The sequence below is a fragment of the Bidens hawaiensis genome, unplaced genomic scaffold (assembly GCF_021521415.1).
Source record: "Bidens hawaiensis isolate Kalapana, Puna unplaced genomic scaffold, B.hawaiensis_p1.1 tig00000326_1, whole genome shotgun sequence".
NCBI lineage: Eukaryota > Viridiplantae > Streptophyta > Magnoliopsida > Asterales > Asteraceae > Bidens > Bidens hawaiensis.
Window position 1 is genome coordinate 7,417,914 of NW_027491025.1, and position 11,853 is coordinate 7,429,766.

General features: G+C 34.5%; 1 pseudogene; it reads right to left on the reverse strand.

The window, feature by feature from the left end:
- Positions 1–3,678: 3,678 nt before the first annotated feature.
- On the reverse strand, positions 3,679–5,387 carry LOC143621734 (aldehyde oxidase GLOX1 pseudogene; annotated as a pseudogene).
- Positions 5,388–11,853: the final 6,466 nt, after the last annotated feature.

Genomic DNA, 11,853 nt, shown 5'->3' on the forward strand with positions numbered 1-11,853 from the left:
GTATTTGATATTCAATTATTGAACAATTAGACGCGCACAGCTCGAGAAGGAATACTATTAGCTGAAGAAGTAACTGAGTTCAGGTGAGTTTCTAGCCCCATTTCCTTGTTATGTTTTCGGGGTTGTGTGCATACTCGATGTGAAGTGTGAATACACTTACCTTAAGTGGTAAGTGTATGTTATAGATGTTATACGAGGTAGCTATTATATAATGTTTGTCGGTACGTGAACGATCTTCGGATATTGCACGTATCGCCAAGGATAGTGATTGCCAAGTGGTTATTAGTGTGTATGAATGCTATGATGTGACTTGCTTATTATGTAAATGATATGAAGCGTGTTGTAGACAAGTAGAGGTAGAGTGTGTTAGAAGTGACAAGAGTCTAGTAAGAGTGTTAGTGGCATGACGATAGTACGTGGTAGGGTAAGCCTATACGTGACTACGTCATTAAAGTGGCAAAGTGGCATAACGTTATACATTATTAAAGTGGCAAAGTGGCAAAGTGGTAGGTGTAAATAAGAGGCTAAGTGGTAAGGTGAGCAGGTTAGATAGTGGACTACGTGTCTTTGGATACGTATATGATGCATGTAGTGGTTGTATGATAAGTTGCTTGATTAACTAGAACTCACTCAGCGTAGTTGACTTTTAGTATGCACGCAGGTGAGCTGATTCTGGAAGTTAACATGAGGATGACACCTGGCATGGATTGAACGACTGGCATCCGAAGAAAGAAGAAAAGATGTTTATAATATAATGATTTGTGCTATGGTATCAAAGAAAAGATTTATTGTTTAGTAATAAACGGTTAAAGTTTTATATTCCGCGAAAGTTTTGATTAACTCTGATTTGTAGAACTGTGTTAATGAGTAAATCCGACGGTAAAGTGGGGCTACCGGGTACGGGGCCTTACACGAGGGAAACGGAAGCTGCGGTGGAGGCTGAGTTCGCCTTTTTATTTAACGTTTAATCTTATGCAGGTACCGTTCCTTCTGTTCAGAAAGCCGGTGAAGAAAATAAAGATGATGATGACGACATCAACTATTCTCCTGAACCCGACACACCACCAACTGGGAGAATGTTAAGCCAATTGTTGACAATCATGTTTTCGCTCCTGTTGCTGCTCCTGCTAAAATTCGGTCAAGAAGAAGAATCAAATACTACAGCATGAGCATATTGGGAAACATGCAAGCAAGGTCAAAGTCAACAACAAATTCGATGATGTCATCATGCATTGCACTCGCAGTCACGAGCTCACGTTCTTTGATGAGCAAGAATTGACTGGATTTGGACTCCGCGACCTCAGGAAGCTAATTGAGTCGCCTCTGTGTACAGTCGAAGATGTCCGTCGTGACTACACGGACACCATCGTTGGAAAATTCAACAAGTTTGTCAGATTACTTGTTGAAAAGCAACCTTTAAGAAGATCTAGATGGTATATTTGACTACAAGTCAGAATGCGAGTGGTGAGAAGGAAATAAGACAAATACCGAAAGACTAGAGGGAGATTGTAAGGCCCGGTTGTTTGATTAAGTCTTTCGTATTTGTATCATTTTAGTTTTCGTTTATGTTCGTTTACGTTTATATGTAATGGGCCCGAGGCCTCTTGTACTTGTTGCCTATTGGGCTTGTTATTAATGGAATGGTGTATAACATACCCACACTATATAATGTGTGTGTATGGAATACACCACACAACTCTTGCACTTTCATTTTATCCAAGTCTTCCATATTCTCTCTAACTTAAAAAACTCTCTCTAACCCTTAACCCCACCCTCAAACTTTCGGCCCTCTCTCTACACACACAAGATCCGAGATCTCGGTCCAACTAGTTGTTTCCGCCAACTAGTTGCGAGGTTGATCCAAGAACAACTAGTATCTTAGTTTGTTTTGTTGTTTGATCCGGTTTCGGGACCTACAAATTTATCCATGTCTTAACGGACAAAATAGACAGGGTTAGAAAAAAAGTACTGAAATGACAAGTTTTAAAAAAATGAAGTAGTCATTTGTAATAAATTTGAAAACGGTACTACTGAAATGCCACTTAACTCTAATATAAAATAACTATATTATTTTCCTTAAGTAAAAGATAAAATGAATAATATAGAAACTCTTAAAAGTACAAAGGAATCAATAAAGTTAAGGCAAGTTAAAGTATATTTTGATCTAGAATTATAAGTTTATGACATCATTATTCTCTAACATAGTTGATTAATTAAAGCTCTCTCATTTATATATAGCTAAAAAACTCAAGAAAAATTATGAGTAAAATATATTAACACAAGTTTAACTAATCAACTGAATCAGCGATGATTCCGGTCTGCCAGAATAAGACAGTCGTGAAAACTTCTTTGTTTTACGTACATGGCCACCATAACATAAGCCATGTATAGATCTATTGGGATAAATTTTTAACACTATATAATACAATCTATTGGGATAAATTTTTAACACTATAATATGCACAATACACTAGACTATTCTAGTAGAACGGATTAAACCGGGCAACATCAAATGACCAAATTGGAATAAATAACTTTAAATAAAAATAAAAGAATAAAGTGCATGAATATTTTATAATAATAATGAATCCAATTCTTTTTATTTTGAATAACTTTAGAGCAAATAAAATGTATTTTTCTAAATACTCTCTTTCTAAAGGAATAGTTCGAAATACGTTATTATCACACAAGACAGACATTTGCGGGCAGATATTAGCATGGCAAAGTTTACACCTATCAAATAATTAAATTTATTCTCTTTGCCTCATTTTCTTCTTACATATATTGCATGTTATACCATAGAATGTAATATGTATTATTGCGATATAATACAAAACCCTAAAATACGTCTCATACATATAAACAACATAATCTTACTATACTATTAAAGCAATACAAGATATTCGCATGACCTTCGATTAGCATGTCCACGTAGACTTCCAAGTCATCCGATTTTCATCTATAGAATTACCACATAATTCAGTTTTTAATATTTCTAGAATCGTAACCTCGCTAATTAATTGTTTATATAATCATAACCAACTATTTACTTTCAAATGATTTAAAAACCGATTTTGACCATAATTAATTATTTATAACTGATTTTGTGTTCTCTTTTTAGTTTTACGATTATTTTAGCAATTCAATTATATGTATAACAGTTTCTTATTCCACTATTTATATATATTTATTACATCTTATGGTTTTACAGATAACAAGGTAAATAATTCTTACGATATATATATATATATATATATATATATATATATATATATATATATATATATATATATATATATATATATATATAACGTTTGAAATATTTTCTACCCGTTTGTAACACGGGCCAGTATCCTAATAAAATAATAAATCCAATCTCTAATCTTAAAATGAATTGCTTACAAAATTATGTAGTTTATTTGAAAAGGCAACTACTAATCAACACAGAAAATAGAAATATAAACGTATCAACCATGATTTCCAATCACAAATTAACACGTTTTTAGTGTGGCTTGATAAAAATGATTAAATAAGATAATGACATGTTTATGTACAAAACAAGGTAATTTTGTTAACATAGATTATAGGACCCAAATATACATATTAAATGTTATAATAGAAAGGAAAAATAAAAATAATGAATAATTGTATCTACAATTAATAAATTAGCTCACATCAAGAATCAAACAGGATAAAGTTAAAGATACTTGAAAAAAATAATTCAAAGTTAAAAGAAAATATATACTGTATTATCTTAAGCTAACCCATATGCCTTCACTTGGAATTTCTTGATTGACCACAAATAAAATATAATTGCCTGCCGGAGCAATGTTTCCCGATGGTGGTGCCACCACACTTACTTCATAGTGAGACGTTTCAGCCGCCACGGTGGTGTTACTGGCATCAAGGATCAACAACCGTTGGTTCATGGAAAACGAGTGTGTGTTAAACGAAGGTGCCACCATTGTTACCTTAACCAACTCTACAATCACTGGGCACGAAACCATGAACCGGATTGTAAACCGTTGCCCATGACGAACTGTTGTTTTGTTCATAGGTGAGATTATATTCGGTCGAGAACCAGCTAAACTCGGATCCAAATAAGCGGGAGAAAACGCTTCTAAACTTAATTCAGTAGGATAAAGTACGTTTGAAAATTCGTATTTATCATGTGGATTGCTTCCACCAACAAGAACCCGACCATCTCGTAGTAAAACTGCAGTCGAATGGTACATTCGAGCTACAGCGCTCCGGTTCTGAACCTCAAACCGACTTCCAGTCGGTTTATCAGGAACATAAACCACCGGGCTTAAAACAGGATCCCGGGCAAGTTCCCATCCCGCAACCCCAGCGGACCCGCCATTAATTATCAAAACGTCACCGTTTGGTAATAATAACATATCACCCATGACACGTGGCATAGGCATGATCTCCATGACCCATTGTGAATTCGGGTCGGATATATTAAGCCGCCCACAAGTATCCAATGCCTTATCAAACTTCCCATTATTTGCATTTTGGTATGCTCCACTAGGTGCACCCCCACAAACTAGAACTTCAACACTAGCTACATTCCCTTGTATAATGCGCAATGGAAGTAGTACGGCAGATCCAGTGCTCGGGTAGTTCCTCGGCTCACCACCGGGTATCGCTGGAAAAGTCCAGACAACTTTGTTCTGGATGTAATCGAATAATATACCGCGGTAATTCGCGTATATAAAAAGATTCCCGTCTGTGTTTAAAAACACAAACGGGTACAAATTATTTTCCACGTCTGGTTCATTTGTTTGAACCAGACACATTAAAGGAAAGTCCGTCTCCGTAGAAGACTTTTTTGGGTAAAACTCGTAATTAAATGAACGACGGCCGCCTATTATGATTTGACGGCCATCAGGTAATAAGTGATTGGCATACCATCGGGGTTGACTCAACCCCAATGTTATTTCCCGCCAATCACATTTATCACAGGATTTGTAAATCCTGACGACGTGATCGCCGTCGCTCTAGCCCCCGGTTTGGACAAGGCTGCCGTCAGGCATTAATGTGCCAGACGAACACCAGACGTTGGTGAGGACCTTGAGCGGACGTACGGTGTTGGATGCAATGTTGTACTCGACCGAGTGGGCGGAGCAGTCGGTGGAGTTGGGGTGGCATTGGTGGTGAGAGAGGGAAATGTTGGAGGTGCCGAAGTCAGTGCGGTCGTATATTATGACGCGGTCGGTTGGGAGGAGTTGCATGTGCATGGCTGAGATGCCAATGGAGGGGAGGAGGAGGGACCATGATCCGCCCGGGGCTTCGGCAGCTGGATATGATGGCGTGTGGAGGATGAGGATGAGGAGGAGGAGGAGGAGGAGAAGAAGTATGATATGGTGGTGGTGGGAAGTCATTTTGTTTATGTTAGCAAAAAGGGTTGTGTGATGGTGGTGTTAAATAGGATTTTGTTTATGAGTTGTTTTTTATTTTAAAAAAAAAAAAAAAAGATTTGATTCTGACGGAATTTGTGTTGTATTAAAGAGTTTGGTATAAAGTGTTCCCTCTTAAAATCAATTTTGATCATATAATAAAGTGAAAGTTTGCACGTCTATATAAGAAACCTACACCAAAAAAAAAAAATTGAGTACTCATTATTAACTAATCAAAACGATAAAAATTAACATGGCTTACAAGCAAGGTATAGTGGCGTATCTATTTTTTTATAAATAAAGATTGTTATGATTTATTTATTAGATTATTAGATTGACTCGGTTTCGTGCGGGACATGTTAGAAACTTTCGGTCATCTGCTTACCGCGTGCCCCCCTAGCTATTGTGGTCTGGAATATGATTATTGGGTGGTGTAGGGTACCTCCGATATACGCCTTTCTCTTTCGTGACTTGCTTCAGATTTGTAACTTGGCACCACTTTGTTCTATAAAGAAAAATAAAAAAAGTTGCACGGTAATAGGAGAATATTCTTCATTTTGAGGATGGTAATTATCAATAATGATAGTAGACAAAATAACTATTTTTATTAATAAACGCCTCAATTTTAACATTTGTTTTAGATATTGGAAAAGATTAAGCTAACCACCCTCGTAAATATGATCTGCTTTGATTAGTTCTCTCTCTCTCTATTTATGTTTGAAGTTGTCAAATGTCAACATGTTATTTCCTATGATGTTACTATATATTTTCTAGACTGGTTAGCTAGACTACTTAGGGGTGGTTGTTTTTTTTCAAGGACCAACTAAGTAACGCCGAGTACTCCGTATGAGGCCCTCATCGGCTAAAGGTAGCCCGAACCGGTCACGAGTCCGGACAGACGGAGCTCCTAGCGGTCTACCTATTGAGGGATTCCCCAGATAAAACCTGACCCCACGCCCGCCAAACAGCACAACAGCGAGGAGCCGGTAAAACCGGGTGAGATCAGGACTCGAATCCTGGCAAGCCAGGGTCATCTCTCATATCTCCCATATAAATTGGTGATGGTGAGGTTTGAACCTCCTACCTCTCACTTGTAAAGTAAGTGCTCTACCATTGAGCCATATCCAATTTATGGGTTGTCATTTACTTATCGGTTTGGTTATTAAAACTTATTAATAATAAGAATAGTGTCTTTTTATAACTTTAACATGAAATAAAAAAAAAAAGCTTAACATGCTTCACAAGTAACAATACATTATGATGTGATTCTAAAACACAAGTTACATGTGATTGAGAAACAATTAAATAAACAAGATAATGAAAACTAAAAAGAAGGAATATATTTTGTTGAAAGAGTTGAATGGAATGGAATAGACGTATGGGAAGTAAAGCTTTCGGTGATTCTACCAGCTCTAAAGGCTTCAGCATTTGTTAAGCTTCTTTAGTGAAAAAGAATATATACATGTATCACAATCTAGTCTTTTGTATAGATGGATGGTCATATATTATTCAAATTACCATAAAGAATAGAGTAGATTACACGTTTAGTGCTTTATGTGTGCCCCCACTTCTTCAACTTAGTTAATTAGAAAACACACCGTTTATTTTTAAAGATCGTAGCATGTTACTTTCTTTCCACAGGTTCATTTTTTTGTAAAATATTTTTACCAATTTGACTACTCTTTACAAAACGAAACACAATACCTTAGCAATTAGAGGTGCACAAATCGGGTATTAGAAAAACCCGGGTTCAAATATGGAACCGGGTTAAGGTATAATCGGGTATTGAAAAACCGGGTATTACTAATACCCGGGTGGGTCCGGGTCCACCTAGGGCCCAACTCTTCCCAATAAAGGGGGGGGGGGCAATAATACATCTATTTGTTAGAAATAAAAGTTTTGTTATTGCAGTCGGAAAAGTGAAAAACTATCTAAAGAAAATGTGAACATCTCTGGTTTGGAACCCGACGACGATGTTTTTTTTATTTTTAACGCATTATGTTTATTCTTTTCTTTTATTTTCTCCTTTTAAAATAATCATTAGTGTACGTAAGTAAATCTAGCATTTCACACTCTCTTAAATAGTAGTTTCAAGTTCAAATTTGGAGGCTCTTTCTACTGAAAGAATTTGAGGCGCATCGAGGCAAGATTGTTCGGTTTGTAGAAGAGCATAGCTCGAGCCTACTTTTTAGCTTGGTTTAGATTCCATCCAAGCTCACTCGATAGTGATTTAGGGGCCCTTTTTTCATTCGTCCTGGGCTCTGAAATTCCTAGGGATTCTCATAGAGAACCATGATGGTTACCAACAAAAATCCATCGACAATACTCCGAAGACTTATAGTGATGGGTAATCTATTTTTTATTACCAGCATGACTGTCAATAATGGATTAATGACAACTTGTGTTGTGTTGTCCTTAGATGTTTTTTTTTTCTTGACAAATTTCCAATATATCTTTTACGCAAATTTTTCTTGTTGTGTATAGACATTTAAAAACAGGAGGTAACTCCTGTACAATCACCCGTTGGGACATCCCCACCGAAATCTCAAACTTTAACTCAAAACCCAACTATTTGCAAATTTTCAACTACCTGACAATTTCTCTATTTCATAAAATTTTATTATATCCCTTTAAAATTTACGTACGATGGTAATATATTTGGTTTTGTTGAGGGTAACAAATAGGGATTAGCATGGGATGGTACCGGTACTGAGGTACCGATCCTGATTTTCCCGATCCCGAAAATTGGAAATTCTTGGTACCGGTACCGAAATATTCGGTTCGGTACCGATACAGTACCGGTACCGGTACCGGGACGGTACCGGGATAGTACCGGTACCGAGGGTAAAAAATCGGAAAATACCGATACCGTACCGTACCGTACCGATCCCGAAACTTAAAACCTTGTACCGATTCGGTACAGACGGTACCAAATCGGTACCGATTTCGGTATCGGTACGGGTACCAATCGGTACCGGTACGATTTTGCTCATCCCTAGTAACAAATCTGATATCGGTTTCAGGTAAATGATTTGATATTACTAACTGAATACGCGACCCGACTATCTTGGATTTTCAGGTCCTTAAGAAACAAAAATGTCATCTTATCATATACGCACCGCTTGCAACACACATTTATCTTTTAAAACCATTAACAACCTTGTGGATCTAAATCAATAGGAAAAAAGAATTATATGGGTGGAATCGAAAATCACCTAAAGTTTACTTTTAGCTAGTATAAATATAGTAGACGAGTGCCCGCGTGATGCAGCGGGAAACACATACCTTGGTAGTCACGTAATAGATTTATGGGTGTTTATTTTATTATTTGAATTCGTGAAACCATTTGTTGGTGTATTTAGATTAATCATTCTTATTTTAAGCTCAATTTATTATCAAAGTACAAATCGGAACCAAATCGTTGGTATTGATTCGCTTTTGGTTGGTTTCAATTTTCAACGTTCCGGTTTTAGTTTTCGACAACAAAATATCATTTCTAGTGATTTGGCTCACGGTTTAATTCAAAACCATCAAAACTGGACCACAAACAGCTATATATAAAATGTTTATTTTTATAACTTAAACAAACTATGGCAATACTATATTCAAACTAAAGAGAATAAAACTCTCGTTTTTATAGTGCAATTTTTTTAAAAAAAAAATTAGCGTACGAAAAAAGTTAAGACCGTTTGAAAATCGTGAGGGAAGTTGAGTTAAAAGTGAAATTAAAAAGAGTAAATAGGCAAACGATGGAGGTTAAATTTGTAAATAATCTCTAAATTCACAAAAACTTGCACTGAGATTGTAACTATCATGGAGAAATAGGTAAACACGTGATATTTAAATGTCTTTGCCCATCTTTAGAGTTGTATAATGTGCTTAAATAATTGTAATCCCTTAAAATCCGACGTCTTAATTTGCCCATGACTTCTATCTAAACGAAGAACATGGTGGACACTTGTCCACCCCCACATTCATTGTGGTTATGTGTCACCCATACAACCAACCTAGCTTTTGTGTTAAGCTTATAATCCATATTTAAAAAACCCGGTTTACTTGAAACTGCCTCCTCTTCTCTGCTTTCACTCTTGCCGCTTCTTTTTGTTCTTCTTTTCTTTCTCTTCTTCTCCAAATTGTTTACTTCTTCTTCTCCAGATCGGGATTTCTATGTTATTATCAAGGTTTTGAGAACCCCTTCCAAATATCCATAAATTTTTTCCCTTTTTCCTCTTATCCGAATTATGTTTCTTCTCTTAACACTAATCAGATTAAAAGTCGAAGCAACTAAAGATATGTATGTCAATCTTCAGGTATGAATATGTTTTCGTTTGAATTCACTTTGTGTGTTTTGTGTTGTCGGTTGATGAATTCCAATTTTTAGGTTATAAGGATTTGTATTGTTTTAGGTTTGATTTATATGATTTTTATTTGTAATTTCTATTTGATCTGCAACCTTTTATGAATTATTTAGAATTTACTAAAACCTAGATTAATTTCTTGTTGATGGATCTGCAATCTTCCTCTTGATTTAGTTTTTGATTGCTCTAAATTTATGATATCTGTTATAAAGTTATGTTATTTTATTATTGAGTTTTTTTTTAGTTTCTTACTGAGTTCTTAATTTTTAAGTTCGCGAAAGATGTTTTAATATCTGTTATAACATATATGTGTTTTAAAAGTAATGTTTATTAACAGATAAGTGATTTAAAAAGTCTTTCAAATATTCACCCTTAAGGATCATAAAACAACAATGTCTGGTATACGTGTACGATGCTAATTCTAAAATTGATTTGAATCATTATAATTGCATATCTCATATTAAATATGTTAATATTTATGTTTGTAGGCCCTTGGCCATGATGTATACTCAATGTATCAAATCTTCTAATTATGTTTTTTTACATATTAAAATCTCAAATAATATTATCATCAGATATGTGTTTTCACAAGTCTTTCAAATACCCGCCCTTAAGGAAAGCGATAAAATTATTAACTTCCTTTTAATTGATTACACTATTTTGTATCAAAATGTTTAATTTTTATTAACTATGTCTATTTTTTTCAAATAAAAACGAGGGAGTACATGGTCAACAAACTTGATATAGAAGAAAACAAAGTACAAAAAATGTTTGATAAGCTTGATCAATTAAAGGTTTGTATAAGCTTGTGTTAATGCATATTAACTGTTTGATGAAATGTGTGTTTATATTTCTTCATCGATCTCAAATGTTAAAATAACAATATACTTTTTGTGTGACAAGTCCATTTTGGAAATTTAATCTCCCGTTGGTAATTATAAATTTGCATAAAATAATAACCTTATAATTACTTAAGTAAGCCGTTAATGAAGCTTATAATTACCAAAACGAAAGAGTATCATAAAGGATGACGACACTTGAAAGACAGTTTAATTATATATATATATATGTAGGATTAGGTTTATTTCAGAAGTAATCTTAGCGCGAGAAGTGCGAGAAGTTATTTCAACCAATCATATATATTCTTCTTTATTGTCAATTTATTTAATTAGGTGGGCATATGAGTAAATTATCCACATTTGTTATTATGGTAACTAATGAATGTTAACAGAGGTTATTATTTTCTTTATTTTATTATTTATTTTTTTATTAATATTAATTCTTGATTTTTCTTCTTTGCAAAACTAATTCATTGATCCTATCAACGCTATCAAAATAATATGAATGAGAAGAGTAATATTATTTTGGAATAATTCTGAATATTTGTCCTCCACTACTAACCTTGTCAAATTCCGCTTTATTATTTAAAACACCATTAATTACTACACAACATAGTATTGTTCCTACATATATAAAATTTCATCAAGAATTCTATTATTTCAAACATGGAGAATTCATTTATACATACATTACTAATATTTATCCTTCACTATAAACATAACCTCCTACATCACAAATAAGTTTCATACACATTTCATATTTACTACCTACACAACCAAAAACAATCCCTACACAATTACATGTAAAACAAAAATTAATACTACACAATACATAAAACTAATATATCTACTACACAATAATCATGGCATCCTACATAACAGATTAGTTTCATACACATATGTACTTATGTGGCTTACATACACAAATATCAAGAATTCCTACACCGTATTGTAGAAGATACCCCTACACATATAATATATATGTCATTACTATACACTGTAAGTGATGATTATTTCTTGTGTAAGGTAGTAACTATGCAGTTGTGTAGGGATTGTTATTGATTGTGTAGGTAGTAACTATGAAACTGTGTAGAGATCGTTATTGGTTGTGTAGGTAGTAACTATGAAACTGTGTATGAAACTTATTTGTGATATAGGATGTTAGATTTGTTGTGGAGAAGAAATATTAGTTACACGTGTATAACTAATTTGTCTTATTTTAAATATTTGAATATGTTTGTTTTTATAGGAGCA